This window comes from Chinchilla lanigera, unplaced genomic scaffold (genome assembly GCF_000276665.1).
Source record: "Chinchilla lanigera isolate Chin_1 unplaced genomic scaffold, ChiLan1.0 scaffold00065, whole genome shotgun sequence".
Taxonomy (NCBI): Eukaryota; Metazoa; Chordata; class Mammalia; order Rodentia; family Chinchillidae; genus Chinchilla; species Chinchilla lanigera.
The window spans coordinates 13,348,353-13,367,646 of NW_004955466.1; the positions used below are offsets into that span (position 1 = coordinate 13,348,353).

General features: G+C 35.8%; 1 protein-coding gene and 1 pseudogene across 1 annotated transcript in view; both read right to left on the reverse strand.

The window, feature by feature from the left end:
- The window catches only part of Rtn1 (reticulon 1), a gene marked incomplete in the record, with an annotated part of 163,969 nt that overhangs the window by 57,934 nt on the left and 86,741 nt on the right, over positions 1 to 19,294 (reverse strand).
- Positions 6,702 to 7,796, reverse strand: LOC102009482 (annotated as a pseudogene).

The window sequence follows — 19,294 nt, forward strand, 5'->3', positions numbered from 1 at the left end:
GTAATTGGCGAGACCAGCAGTGTGGAAGTGTCTGCCCCAGCAGCAAGGAGCCAGTGGTTGAACTCTGGAGAGCTCCACCAGCAGAAGTCCAGTCCCAGGCCACGATCAGCTCCATACCCAACACATTTCTGGGATTAAATATGGACACTATCACAGAACTGTAAGCACCACAGGTATTTTACTACTTTCATTCTCCCTTGTTTGATTGGATATCCCTCTCTTGTCTGACTGGAAGTCATCTTGCTTTCTTCTGTATTTGGCAGTTATTTTTGTATTTGGGTTTTTTTTTTTTTTTTCTATTTATCTCTCCTCTTTTTCTCATCTCCTTTTTCTATCTTTCTTTTTTGTTCAGATCATTTTCATCCTCTTTCTGTTTTCCCTTCTTTTTTCAATGTTTAGGTTTCTATCTTTTTTTCATTCTCTTCTATAGACTCACTTTATCTCTTTCCTCAACTACTTCTTGAATTTAAACTTTCAAGTGAGTAAACATTGTCTATGCCTTTCTTGCTTCTCCTTTGTATTCTATTTTATTCTTTCCCTCTTGTGTTCGCCAGTTTTGCAAAACTTGGGTCATCATCCTTTAATTTCCCCACCTGATTTTACCATATTTGACCTCAATCATCACTTTAGCCTATCCCTTAGCCATCTTAACCCCCTGCTCCCAACAGAGGAGTAAAATCACCTAAGGGGAAAATCACTGCATACAAGTGCACAGTATATATATTTGATTTTGTTACATAATTTTAGCATTTATGCCCATGGTCAGAGGTAACAGTTTATCAGTAGTTAAGCTGCACTTGAAAGTATTGTTATTACTAATTATACTACTTTGGCCAGGATGTCACACATCTTATAAACAGTTTTTCTTCCCTATATGATAGCACTGAGACTGTATGAAGTCATAACCAGCACCACAGCCCAGTATCAAAGAAACAGGAGCTGAGCTAAATAGTTATCTTGCATCCTTCACAAATTGGAAAGCGAGGTCCTTGGGATAGCTATAAGAAACCACCTACATCTAGAAGACATCCCTGAAGGACACCCTCTAGGGAAACCTAAATACTAGCAATGAAGCTATATATCATAAGAAACTGCCAAGTATCAAAACAGAAAACAAAACAAAAAATAGAAAATAGAAAATAAAATGACACAGAACCAAAATGCAACCCCAGGCCCCCAGCCCACCCAGGACAAGCCCAGAACTCAAGGAGTTAGATGAAATTGCAAATTAAACAATAAACTTTCTGAAATGATAGCAGCAGAAGTGAAAAAATAAGTGGAAAAGGCTATGGAGAAAATAATCTCTCAGGTATAGAAAGAAATGATGCTTAAAATCAAAGATATTAGAGAAGACACAGATAAAAGAATAGATAATCTTAGAAAAATGATTGAAACAAATAATGCCCAGCACAGGAAAGAAATGGAATCCATGAAATAGATCCAAATAGAAATCCAAGAGATTAAAACCTCCATTGAAAATATATATAACAGGCTGAATGAAGGAGAGAATAGGATTTCAGATCTTGAAGACAGAATTACAGACAATGATAATGAAAAGAATGATATTTTAAAATTAGCAAGAGACCATGAAAAATCAACCCAACAGCTACAAGATGAAGCAAAGAAGAATAACATAAGATTGGGGTCAATGAGAAAGCTGTAAATAGCACAAATGACATAAAAAAAAAAAAAAAAAAAACAACTCTTCCCAGAAATAATGGCAGAAAACTTCCCAAGTATGAATAAAGAATTTGACACACAAATAAATGAAGCATTTAAAACTCCAAACATTCCTGACCAAAATAAAATGACACCAAGACATATAATAATCAAGATTCCAGAAACTCAGTACAAGAACAAAATATCAAAAGCTGTTAGAGCAAAGAAACACTTCACCTATAAAGGATAGCCCATCAGAATCACGGCAGACTTCGCAACACAGACTTGCAAGTCAAGAGCTTGGAGTGAAGTATTTCAAGTCCTGAAAGAAAACGACTCTCAGCCCAGATTGATGGACCCTGCAAAACTGTTTCAAAATTAATGGAGAAACAAGATACTTCCATGACAAAGAACAACTGAAGAGATTTATGAACATCAAACCAATGCTACAAAGAGTACTAAAAGATGTTCTAGGAAGAGATAAAAACGACCGCAATTCCAAGAACAACAACAGAAAGAAACCACCAGGCATGACAACTAATTAAACAGAGGCAAAAAGCAAAGAACCAACATCAGGAAAATACCATGACCAAGATAAGTCAATATGTAACAGTTATAATTATCAATGGCCTCAATTCACCAATAAAAAGAAACAGACTGTCAGAGTGGATCAAGAAACAAGATCCAACAACATGCTGTATACAAGAAACACATTTAACATGAAAACAAATTCATACACTGAAAATCAAAGGATGGAAAACAACCTTCCACACAACAGGAATCCCGAAAAAAGCAGGAGTAAGTATTCTTTTTGTAGACAATGTGAACTTCAAACCAAGAATGATCAAAAGGAATAAAGAAGGTCACTACATTCTTGTTAGGGGGAAACTTGAAGAAGAGGAAAAGGGCTGGGGATTTAGCTCAGCTGCAAAGCACCTGCCTGGCAAGCACAAGGTCATGAGTTCGATTCCTGGTACTGGAAGAAAAAAAAAATCAAAGAGGAGGAGAAAACAATCATAAATATATATGCACCAAATACAGCAGTACCCACCTATATAAGACAATTATTAACAGACATGAAAAATCAAATAAGCAATAACACATCTGTAACAGGAGACTGTAATAACCCATTGTCACAAAGAGATAGATCAACTAGACAAAAAATCAGCAAAGAAATACCAGAACTGAACCAAACCTGTGAACAAATGGACTTAGTAGATGTTCTTAGACTTCTCCACCCAACATCATCAGAATAAGCATTCTTCTCATCTTCACATGGAACATTCTCTAAATAGACTATACACAGCCCACAGAATATGCTTAAGTAAATGCAAAGGAAATGAAATTATACCATGCATAATATCTGACCAGAGTGCAATGACATGAGAAATTAATGGCAAAAGAAACAGCAAAAACACCATAAACACATGGAAATTAAATAATACCCACCTAAACAAGCAATGGGTCACAGATGAAAAAAAGGAAGAATTAAACAGTATCTACAACTAAATGAGAATGCTAATAAAACATACCAGAACCTATGAGATGCAATGAAAGCAGTCCTAAGAGGGAAATTTATAGCAGTGAATTCTCACATCAGGAAAACAGAAGAAGCACAAAGAAACAATCTAATGTTATACCTCAAGCTTCTAGAAAAAGAAGAGCAAGACAAACCCAAACCCCACAGAAAGGAGGAAACTGTAAAGATCAGAGCACAAATTAACACAATAGAAACCAAGAAAATAATGCAAAGAATTAATGAATTGAAGAACTGATTCTTTCAGAAAATAAATAAAATTGATAAATCCTTAGCCAACCTTATAAAAAATGGAAAGAAAAGCCTCAAATTCATGTATTGAGAAATGATAAGGTTGAAGTCACTATAGATCCTGTGGAAATTCAGAAGATCATCAATACCTACTTTGACAATCTTTATTTTCATAGGATGGAAAACACAGAAGAAGTGGACAGATTCCCACATACATATGAATTGTCAATGCTTAATCAAGAAGATATAATAATTCTGAATAACCCAATATCAGACAACAAAATAGAAAATGTAATAAAAAAAACTTACCAATAAAGAACAGCCCAGATCCTGATGGATTCACTACTGAATCCTATGAGAAATTTAGACAAGATCTAATACCAATACTCTTCAAAGTCTTTAATGAAATTGAAAGGGAAGCAATACTCCTTAACTATTTCCTGGAAGTTAGTATTATCCTAATACCAAACTTAGACAAAGATACAACCAAAAAAACAGAACTATAGATCAATCTCCCTAATGAACATAGACACAAAATTCCTCAATAAGATATTAGCAAACAGAACTCAACAAATCATCAAGAAGTTTATACACTATGACCAGCTGGGATTTATCCCAGAAATGAAGGGATGGCTCAACATATGCAAATCAATAAATGTAATACACCATATCAACAGAGCCAGAGACAAAAGTCATGTGATCATCTCAATAGATGAAGAAAAAGCTTTTGACAAAGTCCAACACTCATTCATGATAAAAACACTACAGAAAGTAGGAACAGTTGGCCTTTACTTCAATCTGATAAAACCCATCTATGAAAAACCAACAGCCAAAATCATACTAAATGGACAAAAACTGAAAGTTTTCACTTTAAAATCAGAAACAAGAATGTCCTCTGTCACTATCTCCTATTCAACATAGTTCTTGAAGCATGAGCCAGAGCAATTAGACAAGATAGAGAAATAAAAGGAATAAAGATAGGGAAGGAAGAAATTAAATTATTATTATCCATAGATGACATGATCCTTTACATAGAAGACTCCAAAAACTCCATCAAAAGAGTCCCAGTTAGTAACCAAATTCAGTTGTGCAAGTGGATACAAAGAAAATACTCCAAAATCAATAGCATTCTTGTACACAAACAACAAACTTATTGAGAGAGAAGTTAGGTATACCATAACCTTTGCAATAGTGTCCAAAAAAAAAAAAAAAAAAAACCTTAGTAATCAATCTAACAAGGAAATAAAATATTTATATATTGAAAATTACAGCACTCTGCAAAAAGAGACCAAAGATATTAGAAAATGGAAAGATATCCCTTGCTCATGGATAGGAAGAACCAACATAGTGAAAACCAACATACTTCCAAAATTGTTATACAGATTTAATGCAATCCCAATCAAAGTACCATTAGTGTACCTCACAGAAGTAGAGAAAATACTCCTAAAATTCATCTGGAACCAGAAGAGAGCTAGAATAGCAAAGGCAATCTGTCAAAAAAGACAAGTCAGGAGGCATCACAATCCCTGACTTGAAATTATACTACAAAGCTACTGTGATAAAATCAGCATGGTACTGGCAAAAAAATAGATCTGAAGACCAGTGGAACAGATTAGAAGATGTGGACACAACTATAAACACCCTCAGCCACCTTATCTTTAACAAAGGTGCCAAACGTGTTCACTGGAAGAAAGATAGCCTCTTTAGTAAATGGTGCTGGAAACTGACTCTCTACATGCTGAAGACTAAAACTAGACCATGTCTATCACCATGCACTAAATTAAAATGAAAATGGATCAAAGATCTAAACATTAAAGCAGAAACACTAAATCTACTGAAGGACAAAGTCGGTAGAAATTTTGAAGACATTAGGCGTTGGTGGAGAGTTCACGAACAAAACCCAAACTGCACACAAAACACTTCAAAGAATCAACTACTGGGATCCCATCCTATTAAGAAGATTTTGCATTTCAAAAGAAATCACCAACAGAGTGAAAAGACAACCAACAGAGTCAAAAAACATTTTAGCTAAGTGTCCCTCATACAAAGGAATTACATCTAGAACATACGAAGAATTGAAAAAAACTCAGACTCCCCAAATTCAAAGACTCAATCCAAAAGTGACCATCTGAGATGAATACACACTTCTCAGATGAAGAAATATAAATGGTAAATAAATATATGAAAAGATGTTCAACATTATTGGTCATTCAAGAGATGTAAATTAAAACAACACTGAGATTTCATCTCACCCCAGTAAGAATGGCTACCATCAAGAAATCAATGAAGAACAAATGCTGGAGGGGATATGGGGAGAAAGGAACTCTTCTCCACTGTTGGTGGGAGTGTAGACTGGTGCAACCACTGTGGAAATCAGTGTAGAGATTCCTCAAAAAATTAGGATTAGAGGTCCCATTTAAGCCAGCCATTCCTCCTCTGGGTATTTTTCTAGAAGAATTTAAAACATCATACCACAGTGATATATGTGCACCCATGTTTATAGCAGCAGAATTTGTCAGAGCAAAATTTTGGAAACAATCCAAATGCCCATCAACTGAGGAGTGGATAAGAAAAATGTGGTATTTTTGTACAATGGAGTATTACTCAGCTATAATGAAAGATAAACTCCAGGCTTTTACAGGTAAATGGATGCAACTAGAGACTATACTCATAAGTGAAATAAATCATAACTGCATGTGTAAACACCACACTGTCTCCCTAGTGTAAGAACCTGAATATGTAAATAAAATCTGAAAGGTACAATAGATATTGTGAAAGGGAAAGAAAATGCTTAATAGGAAAGAACAACTGGGATGAGGGAAAGGAGAAAAGAAAGGAAAGGAAAAAATATATATATATATAGATACACACACACAAGATAGCTAAGATAATTGTACTACTAATTTCCATTCTTTTACTGAAAGGAACTGTTAATGTTTGTTTGATCAGTCTTGCATATCTATATCTGGTAATCTGAGCAAGTACTTTGAAGATAACAATGAGTAATACAACAACCATTGCTGATTTTCTATCATCTGTTTTGAAATTCTGTATTACTTTTATAGTTTTTTTTAATGTGTTTATTTGGAAGAGAACTGCTGAATTTATTTTCTAAAAGAAAAAGCAGACCTGGGGGTTGCATTACAGGAACATTTAAAGGTGTCAACATGGTCTTATCCTCCAAACCTCAACAAGAGTATCTTGTACAAAGCATGTAATGAACATCTGCCCTACTAAACAAACGACATGTGATGCGTCAGAAGTCACTTCTTCTTGCTTCACTTCTTTCTGTTGCCTCCAGTTGCTAGCATACTTGCAACTCGTGTAAATATATTTAATACATCCATGTAGATTGCCAACATCGAATTGATGGGCTCATACTTTTGAACTCCATACACTGGTGTTATTTCTGCGTGTTTGATTACTCTCTGAGTATCATGCAGAAGGAACATGCTGAAAAGAACTAATCCACCATACACTGCCACTGTGTACACAGCAGAACCAGCCACAGTGGTAGGTGGAATAAACATCAATTCCAGTGATGCTGCGAAAATGAGACCTAGGCCCACACCCAAGGGTGCTCCCATGTTCAGAAACTTCTCACTGGGTACACACATGGCCACAGTGAACAGGCCGCCCATGATGCCTACCATGTGGCTGTGATGAGGAAAGAGCCGCCCAGTATGGTCAGAGATGCCACCACCACACCCATCACACCAGAATGGAGCAACCAGGCAAAATGCTTTTGGCCTGGACGCCGTTTGTATGGTATGGATCGTACCAGCATTCCAGCTCCAATCATGGCTGTGAAAGTTGTACCAGTGGTCACCCAAGAGCCTCCCATCATGAAGTTCATGAGAACAGGACTTCTAGCTATTGCCAAGGCAGACAAAGCTGTTAAACCAATACTTCCTGCTAAGTACATGTATCCTATCCTTCAGGTACTGAGGCCAAATTACTGCCTTTTCAATTGCTCCTATCTCATTAGACATTCCCAAGCCATTTTAGCACAATGTTCTAAGACCAACGGTAGCCCCTCCAGCAATAATACATTTTCCTATTTGTTCAATTTTTTGTGTTTTTTTCTATTGATGGTTCCAATGCTGCCTCTTTGAGTTCTTGGGCAGTTTTCCCACGGCAGATTCTAAGTCTTGACCTGGTAGCATATTCCCTGCTGGGTGTTAAGAGCCCTTGATTCTTCGTGATGGAATTCTTCACAATGGGGAAGGAGGCCTTGGTGAATGCTGGGTGGGAAACCCCAGAAGGTAGTGTCCGGAGACACACAAGGCTTGCAGCCAGCATGGTGATGCCCTGATTTACCAACCAGATCTGAAATGCTCAGCTCCTGGTCACCTCCACCTCACAATTCCCCTTCAGGGCCCGGGGAACACTTCAGCCCCATCTCACTGACCTTCCACTTCTCCTGCCTTAAAGCTGCTGTTTTTATAGTTTTTGTTTTTGTTATTTAGTTTTTGTTCTTTTCCCTTTAAAATAAAAAATAATAAAAATAATAATAAAGAGAGACTAGAGAAAACTAAATCCAAAGAAAGCAGACAAATGAAAGTAATAAATTAATGAAATAGAGAAAATCAACATAGAAAAATCAGTACAAAAAGAAGATGCTTTTTGAAGGATCAGTAAAGTTAACAAATTTTTATTTGGCTAGAATGACCCAGAAAAAAACCAGAGAGAACTGAGATGACTAAAATAATAATAATTGCTCAATAATAAAAGGGGCAATTGCTATGAGCTTTACTGAAATTAAAAGGCCTTCTGGAAAATTCTATGAACAACTACAAACCAATAAATTAGATAAATGACAAATTTTTAGAAACACACAAGCAATTAAAAGAAGAAATAGACTCAAGAAGAAATAGAAAAGTCTAAATGATAGAGATTAAGAGAATGGATTACTAATTTTAAAACTTTCTGCTAAGAAAATCCCAGGTCTACATGGCTTTACTGGTAAACCCTGTCAAAGAAAAATTAACAATGCTTCACAAACTCTTCCAAAGAGAAGAAAAGGGGAAAAGTTTTCCATTGTACTCTATCAAGTCAGTTTTACCCTGATGTGAAAACCAGACACAGGCAATCCTGAACAAAAAGTCTAGAGATGAGTATCCCTTGTGAATATAGATGCAAAAGTCCTCAGCAAAATACTGACTCTGCAACATATAGAAAGTATATAGTGTGAATTAGTGAGAGTTATCCAAAAGTAAAACAATCAATGTAATAAAATCTATCACTGGAATAAAGGATAAAGCATACAATTAACTCAATTAATGCTAAAAAAATTTGAGAACTCCAACACTGTTTCATGATTTAAAAGCCACTCAAAAACTAGGAGTAAAAGGAAATGTTTTTAACTGTAAAAAGAATCTAAAAAAACTCCATCACTAACAGAGTACCTGAGAAAAAGTGAAAGCTCCCATACCCACGTGAAACAAGTAAAACCTAGATGAGCTAGCCAAAACAGTTCAAAATTTGAATGACAGATTCAGTAAGGATTTGGAATCTTTCAAAAGATGTTGGACAGGAATACCTGAAATAAAAATACTTTATAGAATTTATATACTGCAGAAATGACCAATGAGAAGACAGTGTCTGATTCTGAGGACAAAACAGTGAACTATGATAGAGTTCAAAGAAGCTAAAAAGAAAATAAGAGAACAAGAGAGACTATCCATCAGCTATCAGATGCCAAGAAGACCAATGTAAGGCTAACTGGAGCTACAGAAAAACTAGAAGACAGCACAGATGGATTCATTAACATGTTTATCATGGAAGAAAATTGCCCAAATTTAAGATAAGAGTTTAAGATACAAGTAAATGATGCTTACAGAACACCCAACAATTGTAATGAAAAAAGAACCTCACCAAGACATAACGGTATTAAATTCCCAGATATCCAGCAAAACCCCAGAATTTTAAAGGCATCCAGAAAAACAAAACAAAATGAAAGAACAAAAAAAAAAACTCACATAAAGGTGAATCAATAAGAATCACAGCATAAACCCTGAAGGCCAGAAGAGCCATAAGAGCAAATAACTTCCAACCCAGATTACTTCCCCAATAAAGGTATCCTTCAAAATAGATGGTAAAGTAAGGTATTTCCATGAAAAAAACCAGCTCAAAAGATATATGAATAATAAACCAGAACTTGAGAGAACACTTAAGAATATTCTCAACATAAATCAGGAAACAGACACAGCTAAAAACATAGGGGCAATTAGTGAGGTCAATGGATAAACAGAAATAAAACGGTCAGGAAAAGAAAAAGCATTCACAAACAGATAAAGAAGACAATGATAGTAAGTAACCAACACATCTCAGTAATATATCTCAATGGTAACAGCCTCAACTTTTCCATTAAAAGACAGAGATTGGCAGACTTAATAAAAAAAAAACGGAATTCAATTGTCTGTTGCATTTGAGAAACTCATCTAATCCCCAAAGATACTTAAAAGACTAAAAGTTAAAGGATGTAAAACAACATTTTATGCTCCAGGATTCTCAAAACAAGCAGTGGTAGCAATTCTAATTTTAGACAAGCTTCCTCTTTGTCTGATTAGAACAAAGAAGATCACTACATACTAGTTAAAGGAACAATCCAACAAAAATAGATAACATTGGTAAAATATGTGCCAAATATTGGAGTATAAAACAAAAACTACTGAAAGTAAAAGATCAAATAAACACCAACACAATCATAGCAGGGAATTTTAACACCGCAATTTCACAGAGACAAATCAACTAAACAAAAAGTTATTCCAATAAAGGAGTATCAGAGCTGAACTACACCCTTGACCACATGGACTTCATAAATACATGCAGAGTGTTTCAGCACCCCTCTACAAAAGAATATACATTCTTTTCAGCAGCATATGGTACTTTTTCCAAAATAGAACACATACTACTCCACAAAAACAGCTTAAGTAAACACAAGAGAATTGAAATTTCTCCATGCATACTATCAGGCCACTGTGCAGTGAAAATAAAAATCAACAATTGAACAAATATTGGGAAAGCCAAAAGCTCATGGAAAATTAACAACATATTCCTAAACAACCAATGGATTACAGAAGAAATTTAAAAATTTCTGGAAGTTAATGACAATCACTATACCAATCAGTGAAACCTCTGGGACACTAGGAAAGCAGTTCTAAGAGAAAAATTCATCACAATCAATGGTCACATTAGGAAAACAGAGTAAGCTCAAATAAAGAACCTTATGCAAAATCTTAAGAAACTTGAGAAATAACAATAAACCAACCCCAAACCAAAATTAAGAAGGGAAAATTATAAAGATGAGAATGGAAATCAATGATATTGAGACTAAAATAATCAGTGAACTGAACAGCTAGTTCTTAAAATAAATAAATAAATAAATAAAAATAAAACAGATAAGCCCTTAGCCAGACTCACCAAGAAAAAAATAAGAAAGACTCACATCAATGTAATTAGAAATGAAAAAGGGAAAATCATAACAGATACTGTCAAAATCTGGAAAATAGTAAGGACTTCAAAAACTAACAAATTAACAAATTTTGAAGAAATGGACAGATTCTGAGACATATTCAAACTACCAAAATGAATCCAAGAAGACATAAATATGCTTAATAACCCAATAATAAACAATGAAATTAACAAATTAATAAAAAAATCTACCAATTAAAAAAAGTCCAGGACATAATGGACTCACTACTGAATTTTACAAAACTTTTAAAGATGTTATATCACCAATACTCCTCAAGCTCTTCAAATAGATTGAAAGGGACAGAGTGCTCCCACTTTCATCGCCAAACCAGATAAAGACTCAACTAAAAAGGAGAACTATAGGCCAATCTGCTTAATGCACATAGATGCAAAAATCCTCAACAAGATGTTAGCAAACAGAATGCAGCACATTATTAAAAAGATTATATATCATGATCAAATAGGTTTCACCTGGGAGATGCAAGGGTGGTTCAACACACATAAGTCAATAAATGTAATACATCACATAAACAGGAGCAAGGTCAAAAACCACACAATCCTATCAATAGATGCAGAAAAGGCTTTAGACGAAATCTAACACCTCTTCATAATAAAAACTCTGAAGAAAACAGGTACAGTAGGAACATACCTGAATATGATAAAGGTTTTTTATGACAAACCTATAGCTAGCATTATACTAAATGGGGAAAAATTAAAAGCATTCCCTCTAAAATCAGAAACAACACAAGGATGTCTGCTACCTCCTCTTCTATTCAACACAGTACTTGAAACATTAGCCAGAGTAATTAGACAAAAGAAAGAAATAAAAGGGATACATATAGGAAAAGAAGAACTCAAATTATCATTATTTGTAGATGACATGATACTCTACATAGAAGACCCAAAGAACTCTACCAAAAAATTCTTAGAATTAATAACCAACTTCAGCCAAGTACGAGGATAGATCAACACACAAAAATATTAGCATTGGGTACACCACCAATGAATAGGATGAGAAGAAAATTATGACAACAAAACCATTCGCAGCAGCTTCAAGAAAAATGAAACACCTAGGAATTAAGATAAGCAAGGAAGCAAAAAACCTCTACAAAGAAAACTACAGTACTCTGTGAAAGGAGAGTGAAGAGAATATCAGAAAATGGAAAGATGTCCCCTGATCTTGGATAGGCAGAACTAATACTGTTGAAATGGCCATACATCCAAAATTGCTGTACAGATCCAATGCAGTCCCAATTCAAATACCAACAGCATATTTTACAGATCTAGAGAAAATAATCATAAAATTCATATGGAGCCAGAAGAGACCCAAAATAGGAAAAGCAATTTGGGGCAATAAGAGAAAAGCAGGAGGCATAGCAATACTTGACTTCACAAAGTAATAGTGATAAAAATGGTATGGAACAAAAAGAGATATATGGATCAATGGAACAGAATTGAGGATACAGAAGGCTCAACTATTTGATCTTTGACAAAGTGCCTGAAAGCGTATGTTGGAGGAAAGATAACCTATTCAACAAATGGTCTTGGAAAAACTGGTTATTTGTGTGCAGAAAATTGAAACTGGACCCTAACCTCTCACCACATACTAAAATCAAAATGGTTCAAAGTTCTAAACATTAAAACAGAAACATTAAACCTACTGAAAGATAAACTAGGTAAAACACTTTACAGGCATAGCAAAGGATTTTCTAAACAAACCTCAATCACACAAGAAATAGCATCAAAAATCAATAAATAGAATTATACAGGACCAAAAAGCTTCTGTACAGCAAGTGATTCAATCATTAGAGTGAAGAGACAACCAACAGAATGGGAAAAATTTTGCAAAGTACTCCTCAAACAGAGGACTAACATCAAGACTACACAAAGAACTAAAAGAAATTAAACCACCTGAAATTGAAGACCCACTCAAGGAATGGTCAAGAGAAAAGAACAGACACTTCACAGAGGAAGGAATACAAATGGTCAACAAATATATGAAAAATGTTCAACATCTCTGGCCATTAGAAACACACAAATTAAAACAACACTATGATGCCATCATCCTCCAGAAAGAATGGCAATCATCAAGAAATCAAACAATGACAAAAGATGGTGAGGCTGTGGTGAAAAAGGAACCCTTCTACATTGTTGTGGAAATGCAAACTAGTACAACCATTATGGAAATCAGTGTGGAGATTTCTTAAAGAACTGAAATTAGAAATTCTATGTGACCTAGCTATTCCCCTGCTAGGTATCTTCTTGAAAGAGTTTAAGTCATCATACTACAGGATACATGCATATCAATATTTATAGCAGCACAATTCATAATAGCTAAATCCTGGAAGTAGCCTGTATTCCCATCGACATATGATTGGATAAAGAAAATGTGGTATCTCTATATAATGGAAAACCACTCAGCTCTAAGGAATGATAAATTTGAGACATTTGCACCTGGAAAAGAATGCTGAGTTAAGTAAACCAGACACACAAGCTTAAATACCATATGATATCTCTCATTTGAGTGGGACAAAGTACAAACAAAGAAAATGATAAGGGATGGATAAAAGGGACAAAGGGACAGATCTCTTGCAATAGGGAAGTGGCCCAGGGGAAAAAGGTGAGTTGAGAGGAAAGAGAAATGAGCAGAATAAAGATGAGCCATGCACAGAAACATAATAACCCCAATCGACGTAAACACTATAGGATGTAACAGGAGCTAAGACAAATAATATCAACAAGAATGAAAAATAAGATAGTGGAACTGGATGAGGAGAGAGGGAGGAGATGGGAGGGGAAGGGTATTTTTAAAAAGGAAAGAAGCTGTAATATATACATGTAAGCATTCCCCAAGACGACTGTAAAGTACATGAACTGCAAACATGTACAAATAAAATAAAAAAATTTTAAAAAACTGATGCCATAGTTAAAAAATAAATAAAAGAAAGCTTTTCCCCTAAGATCTGGAAAAAGAAAAGGATTGTCTGTTTTCAAAATTTTTATTCACTGCTATACTAGAGTTCTAGTTAGAGCAATGAAATAAGGAAAAGTAGTGAGAACCATTCACATTGGAAATGACATAAAACTCTCTGCTGATAACATGATCTTGTATGTAGATATTAGAAACCCACATGAAACTATTCAGTGGGAATAAGTCCAGCAACTTGCAGGAAAAGGATCAATAGACAAAAACCAACTGTATTTCTATACACTAGCAATGAACAAGCCAAAAAATGATGTTAAGGAAACAATCCCACTTATGATACCATAAAAAGAATTAAATAGGGATAAATCTAAGAAAAGATGTTGTTAAGGTTTACATTGACAATGTCCCCCAAGGGCTTCCTGAGCTCAGGGTTGGGGTTTTGGAAGATGACTGATACACTTGGAGGCGTGGTTGTTTGCAGGAGGTGTCACTGAGAGGGGTACCTGGAAGGGTCCCCCTCCCTCTCCAGCTCTTCCCTCTCTTCTCTTCTTCCCAGCTGAGAAAAGGTGAGCAGTTTTCCTTCCTTCGTGCCATTTCTGTGTTTAAACCAGCTGAATATGCACTGAAACTTCTAAAATTCTGAACCATGAGCTAAAATAAACCTTCCTTACATTGTAGGTGTTGGGTTTCTCAGCAATAAGAAAGTGACTAAGACAGATGTGTAAAACTTATACTCTGAAATGTACAAAACCCCGAAATTAAAGAACATGCAATAAAATAGATGGATTTTTTTGGGGTCTATAGATTGCAAGACTTAATATTGTTCAGACAGCAATCCTATCCCAAATTAATCCATAGATTCAACACCATCCCTCCCAAATTCCATGTATTCTTTGTTTTGTTGGAAGCCTGATCCTAAAATTAATATTGGGATGAAAAGGACCCAGGGTAGACAAGACAATCTTGGAAAAAAAAAATTGTAGGCCGCCTTACACATACTGGTTATAAAACTTATTGCAAAGCTACAGTGACCAACAAAACACAGAACTGATATAAATCAATGGACTAGAATTGAGAGTCCAGAATTAAACTCTTACATATAAGATCAATTGATTTTTGACTAGTTCACCAAAAGTATTCAGTAAGAGAAATAAACTCTTTTAAACAATTGGATATCCAACAGAACAAAGTTGGACCCCTTTCATTACGCTATATACAGATATTAACTCAAAACAGAGCAAAACCCAAGTATACAAAATCCAACTAGAAAACTCTTTAAGAAAGAATAAGCATAAATCTTCATGACTTTGGATTAGACAAAAATTTCTCTGATATGATACCAAAAGCACAGACAAACAAAAGAAAACAGATAAACTGGACTCCATCAAAATTTAAAAATTTTGTCTATCAAAGGGCATTACCATGAAAGTGAAAAGATAACCTGTAGAATGGGAAAACTATTTATATCATATTATGAAAAGGGACATATATCAAGAATATTCAAATAACTCATAAATCATAAATTATGACAAACCAATTAAAAATGGACAGTGGATTTAAAGGAACACTTGTCCAAGGAAGATACACAAATGAGTAATCATTATATTAGTAGATGCTATCATTAGATAAATGCAGATCAAAGTACACTGAGATAACACTTCATGCTCATTTCAATGTATCTGATCAAAAAGATGGAAAGCAATGAGTGTTAGAAAAGATGAGGAGAAAATGGAACCTTCACACATTACTGTAGGAATATAAAATAGCACAGCCACTTTAAAAAACAGTGTGGCAGCTCCTGAAAAACTAAAATATTCAGCATTTTCATGTCTAGCTTTATACCCAGGGGAACTGAAAACATATGCCCACACAAAAGCTTGTATAAAAGATATTCATAGCTGTAACATTCACTGAACTTAAAAAAAATGGCAATAACTAAAATATCCATCAATCAGTGAATGGACAAATAAAATGCAGTACTATGTCGATATGATGAATTATTCTTGAGCCATTAAAAAAGGAATTAAGTGGGGATACAGCTTAAGTGGGGATGAATCTTGAAGATGTGTCACTAACAGAAAAGACTTCAGATAACAAAGTTTGCTGTTTGCGTGATTCCATTTGTATCAGATGTCTAGATGAGGCGGGTTTACAGAGAGAGACAGCAGACCAGGCACTGGGTTAGCGGGTGGGTGAGCAATGACTGCTACTGGGCCCGGGCTTCCTCCCTCCTCTCCTACTCCTTCTCCTTCCCCCTCTCCTTTGGCTTCTGCAGTACTGGGATTGAAGCCAGAGCCTTCACACTGAGTCACATCCCCAGCCCTTTTTTATTCTGAGACAGGGTCTTGCTAAGTCACTAAGTTGCCCACACTGGGCTCAAGCTTGTGCTTCTCCTGCCTCAGCCTGTTGGAGCTGGGATTCTAGGTGTGCACGGCTGCACCCGGTTCACAGAGATTTTTGGGCGGATGGTGACAATGTTTTGAAATTAGTTTTAGAAATTATTTTAGAAAAATGTTTTGAAATCAGATTATTATACAACTCTGTGAATATACCACAAGCTACTGATTTGTACACTTTCATAAAAGTGTGTTTTCTGACATGTGAATTATGTCTCGATTACAAAAAATAAAAAATATGGAGGGAAAATTAGAATAAGCTTTCTCCTGCGCGGCTGCAATGCTGCCTCTGGGCAGGAGGCCTGGAACGGCGAGCTGGGATGGAGCTTGGCTTGGCCATCTGGGCCGGGCACTCAGGACAGACACAGACCTGCGCGGCAGCCGGGGTGGCTTCTCAGTCCACTCTCCGGGCGGCACTGGTGGGATCAGCTCTGACAGCGCAGCTCCTTGGCTGGGGCCAGGATTAGGCCCGGAGCCCCTTGTAGCGGCGCTTTCCGGGAGCCCTCCCTCCCACCGACCTCCCAGCCCTTCACAGCTGGGCTGGTGCTCAGGACCCGCGCTGTCTGCAGTTTGCGACGGCCACCAAACCCAGGCGTGGCTGTATTTTTGAGTTTCTTCACTTACCAGAGATTCGGTTGCTCAGACTTTCGCTGATCACCCAAATCTGTCCTCTATCCAGGGCTAGCTCTAGGTTTGCTTTGTCTTGTCTTGCCATCTGTCAGTCACTGGCTGATTTACAAAAATTAGCCTACGACTCACTTTTTTTTTCCCTTGGATGCATACACAAAACATTCCATGCTTATGGCAAAAAAAAAAAAGTTACCTAATCTGCACAGAGGAAAGGTTGCAAGTAGTAAGCAATGAGTGAAAAGTCAGGAAGCAACCATAAGACAATAAAATTAAACGCATCTAAGGAAGAAAACATTAATTTATATGGTGAAGGAGACTTGAGAAATAATAACCTGAAAAAGAAATCAACAATATAGAATATTGGAACCTTACGCTTATGACGCTTTAAGATTCTTTATTTTTTTATTTTTTTTTGGTTTTTCTCCGGTACCGGGAACCGAACTCACGACCTTGCACTTGCCAGGCAGGCGCTTTTGCCGCTGAGCTAAATCCCCAGCCCCTAAGATTCTTTATTTTTACTAAAAGTTTCTTCATACGTCTATTGTATTTCTTCCAAAAATCATTATCTATTTATATCTCTACCAGTTTTTCTTTAATTTTTTGGAGTAAGTGTATCAATTGTACACATTAACAGGATTCAGCTTATTTTAATACCTACATACAGCATGTGCTGAGCAAAAGCCAGCCTCTCCTCTTCCTCTCACCAGCCTCTATTAATCCCTATTCTACATTCAGGTTGACTTTTTTTTTTTTTTTTAAATGTTAACTTCCACATAAGAGGGATAATCTGAAGTACTTGTCATTCTGTGTCTGGCTTATTTCACTTAACATCACGTCCTCCAGTTCTATTTATTTTGCTGCAAATGACAGGATTTCATTCTCTTCACATGATTCCATGTGGAATAATGCAATGTGTGTATACACCACATTTTATTTGTCTTTGTGGTGTATATACAGAATGCAGGAAATGCTAGAGTGATCCTGTGTACACTTTACCTGGTTTTCCCCACGGTAATACTTCACAAAACTATAGCATAATATCACGGCCAAAATACTAACATTGCTTCAGTAAGGTTAACAGAGCTTATTCAGATTTCCTGAGTTCTACTTGTATGTATTTGTTTCTATGGGATTTTTATTACCTGTGTAATTTCCTGTACCTGTAACCACAGATACGAACAGGTACTGAACAGTTCCAATGCCACAAAGCTCTCCTGCTGCCTTTGGCACACAGCCAGCACTCTCACCCTACTGGACAGCTGGTACTCCTATCATGGCCTCTGTTTACAATTTTTCTCATTTCAAAATGTTATGTTAATGGAATCTTATAATTTGTAATCATTTGAGATTTCTCTTTTTCACTCAAGAAATTCCTGGACATTCGTTTGAGTTGTTATGTATATTATAGTGTTTTCCTTTGTTATATAGTTTTTCTGAATAGCATTCCATGGTGGGGATTATTTATTATTTATTATTTATTAGCTCCCTATGAAGAACAACTTCTTACTATTACAAATTAAACTACTATGGCCTTTTGTGTACAAGATTTTGAGGAAGTCCTAAGTTTTATTTTTCTAAGATAAATGCCATTTACTTTGCTAAAATAAATGATTGGCGGATCATATGACAATTGCCTGTTTAGTTTCATAGAAACTATGAAACTTTTTACAGAGTGGCTGTACAATTTTACACTCCCAACAGCAGTGCTTGTGTGATCCAGCCTCCTGGTTTTGCTAGCATCTGCTATTTTAGTCTTTCTGTTAGTGCAGTGATATCTTGTTTCAATTTTAATTAAAATTCTCTAATGACTAATGAAGTTATTTCACATACTTATTTAACAGCTGTATATATCTTCTGTAGTGAAATGTCTACTCATGCCTTTTGCTCATTTTCTAATTGATGTGCTTTTGTTTTTACTGTTGAATTTTGAGAGTTCATATATGTATTTTAGATACTAATTCTTTATCAGATACATAGTTTTAATATATTTTATTGCAGGCTGTAGATTTTTAAAAATTCCTGTACACAAATTATTCCAGGTATTTGAGGCTAGTTCAACATTCAAAAATCAACCAGTATAGGGGGCTGGGGATTTAGCTCAGCAGCACAGTGCCTGCCTAGCAAGGTCGTCAGTTCGATTCCTAGTACTGGAAACAAAACAAAACAAAACAAAAAAATCAACCAGTATAGTCTGCCATATCAATAAGCTAAAGAAGAAAAACCATATGATCATACCAATTGTTGCATAAAAGGTATTTGACAAAATCTATACTCATTGAAAAAAATCTCTCAAACTAGGGAGTAACTCCTTCAATGTGATAAAGAAAGTATGAAAGTTCCGGGGCTGGGGATTTAGCTCAGCGGCAAAAGTGCCTGCCTGGCAAGCGCAAGGTCGTGAGTTCGGTTCCCGGTACCAGAGAAAAACCAAAAAAAAAAAAA